This window comes from Sphaerodactylus townsendi, linkage group LG01 (genome assembly GCF_021028975.2).
Source record: "Sphaerodactylus townsendi isolate TG3544 linkage group LG01, MPM_Stown_v2.3, whole genome shotgun sequence".
In the NCBI taxonomy this organism is placed as follows: domain Eukaryota; kingdom Metazoa; phylum Chordata; class Lepidosauria; order Squamata; family Sphaerodactylidae; genus Sphaerodactylus; species Sphaerodactylus townsendi.
This window is the reverse complement of record NC_059425.1, coordinates 85794177-85796849: the sequence shown is the minus strand read 5'-3', so window position 1 is coordinate 85796849 and position 2673 is coordinate 85794177. Positions and strand designations below refer to the sequence as shown.

The 2673-nt window shown below is 40.9% G+C and overlaps 1 long non-coding RNA gene across 1 annotated transcript; it reads right to left on the bottom strand.

Moving 5' to 3' along the window:
• Nucleotides 1-264: 264 nt before the first annotated feature.
• On the bottom strand, nucleotides 265-2639 carry LOC125427060. Its single transcript, XR_007243631.1, has 2 exons — nucleotides 948-2639; nucleotides 265-413 (listed from the first exon to the last, which is right to left on the bottom strand). It is a non-coding gene; the product is annotated as an uncharacterized LOC125427060 (long non-coding RNA).
• Nucleotides 2640-2673: the final 34 nt, after the last annotated feature.

Genomic DNA, 2673 nt, shown 5'->3' with positions numbered 1-2673 from the left:
CTCTACAGCTTTTGCTATTAAACCCTCTTCTGTGCCATCTGGAACTTTGCTGAGAATACCCTTCAGTGCTTCATTAGTGAACATACTGATTGTTGATGAAACCCAAATTGATTCTGTACAGTACCGGGTTGCTACCTGTTCCCAGTCTGACTAATGTTTTATCAAAATCGTACATTCCTTGAGGGAGCCCCTTGTAATTCACAATTCTGCAATCACTAATGAGAATATGTGCAACTTGTAAGATCAGAACAAAATATATAACACTTTTAATCTCAGAACAGTTGCTGTGTTTTTATTGCAGTACAAAGAAGTCAAATAATTCTGATGATTTGTTATCATACGTTATCAAAACATTTTGCTGTCTTCTACTTTTTCTGGTTAATTCCATTCAGGTAGAAAGTTATCTGGGCCATCTAAAAGACAAATAAATTGAAGTGAGTCTAAAATAAAAACCCATGAACACAGGGCCTCTGGGAATATTTGCCTGTTAGTTGTTGTGTGATTATTTATTTCAAATAAACTTCTTGTATGCAAAGTAATTTTCAAATATGTGCAAACAGATGTCAATTCTAAATGCCAGCCATTACTGATACTTTGTAATCTAAGGTGGCACAGGGAAGCAGGTAAAGCCATCCCCCTCTTGCTGGAAAGCCCTCCATGGGGCTTAATGGACTTACATTTGACCACCAGAGAGCTGAGGGGCAGTTGGCTTCCAGCGCCTTTGCTTCCTCCACCAGCATGGGTGCCTCCTGCTCTGGTGGAGGGGGCAAATTTGTCAGTGCAGCCCCTGCGTGACCTCCTCCTCAAGGGGATTCACCTTCCCATCTAGATTGGGCTGTTAGTTATCTTTATAAGTGTAGATATTAAAACATGTTAATTGTTTTCAACTTTTAATTTAAATAATTAATTCAATATTTTTCCCACTAATCTCTGTAGTAGATATTTACCGAGAGGCAAACTGGAATCTTTGTCCGCTCGGACGTTGGCGTCGTGACCTATATCCAGGACCTGAAGCAAAGAGTGTCTTTTTAGCATTCAGAGAACAGGGGGGAAAATAAAATTACACCCTTACAGTATTTCAGAAATTGTCCACATATTTTGAAAGCGCAGCATGTCTCTATCAGCCACTATTACAATTTCTTTGCTATTTTTGTTTCACATATATCCTACAAGGTTTATCATAAGTCACAAAACACATTCCAGGGATATGATGCTAAAAGTAGGATGGGAAATAGGAAGGATGAGAATGCATTTTATCATGAGCATCTGATGGTTATAAACCAACATCTGATCCATGATCTGATGAAAAGATGCTTATAGTTTAGGGACCCACAGAGGAAGAAACAGACACAACATACAATAAAGCTAACATCCTACATGCAAAAAATTCTTTAAGCATCTCTATATTTTAATGATCATGGTTATGTGTTTATTATTCTATTATTGTATTTTTTGTATTATCCTGTGTGAAAAGTGCCATCAAGTCTCAGTTGACTCATGGGTCCCTTCCACACATGCAGAATAATGCACGTTCAATCCACTTTCACAACTGTTTGCAAGTGGATTTTGCTATTTTGCACAGCTGCAAAGTGCATTGAAAGTGGATTGAAAGTGCATTATTCTGCATGTGCGGAAGGGACCATGGTGACCCCAGTAAGATGAATTCAAGGCCAGTGAGCATCAGAAGTGATTTGCCATTGCCTTCTTCTGCAGAGTCTTCTTTGGCTGAAGTTAAAACCATCTAAGATGGAGGTTATGTCACTGGGCCAACCTGGGACTTCCGAGGGACCTTTGCACCTGACTCTGGACAGTGTCCAGCTTACATTGATGGGTATGGCTTTGGGCAGGTGTCAGTGATGGTACAATCAGCTTTCTTCATCTTTGCCATGCCTGTCAATTATCCCCATTTCTCTTTCAGACGGACCATGCTATAGTAATTCATGCCATGGTCACTCCCACATTGAATTATTGTAATCCACTCTATGTGGGGATACCCTTGAAATCATTACAGAAACTGCATCATGCTTCTGCAAGTGTCCCCACAGGGTACCCATGGGACACCCACTCTCTGCCCCTATTGAAACAGTTGCACTGGTTGCCAATTGTGATCCAAGTGAGATTCAATATGTTAGTTATTACTGTTAAAGCCCTATATGGCCTGGGCCCAATTTATCTGAGGGGCCATCTCCTCCCATACATTCCCCTATAGTTGCTACACCATCAGGCAGTTTTTTGAGGTTGCCCGGACCCTGTAAAGTCTGTCCGTCTTACATCATATTTAGATTACTTTTGGTGGCAGCTCCTTCCTGGTGAAATGCTCCGCCTGGGGAAATCCATGCACTGTCAGACTTATCTCAATTCTGCAGGGCCTGCATAACAGAACTCGTTTGACAGGCGTTCCTCCAGATTGAGGCCACTGGTTTGGTGTGTTACCCTCCATGTAACTGCTGGCCAAGTTGATGCTTCTGATTCACAGTGCTGAATACTGTAATATTGGAATCAGTATTGGTTTTTAATTTCATATTGTTGTGATTTTTACTGTACTGTAAACTGCCCTCAGCTCTGGAAAAGCCGTTTAGAAATCTAATGAATGAATGAATGAATGAATGAATGAATGGATGGATGGATGGATGGATGGATGGATGGATGGATGGATGGATGGATGTATGGATG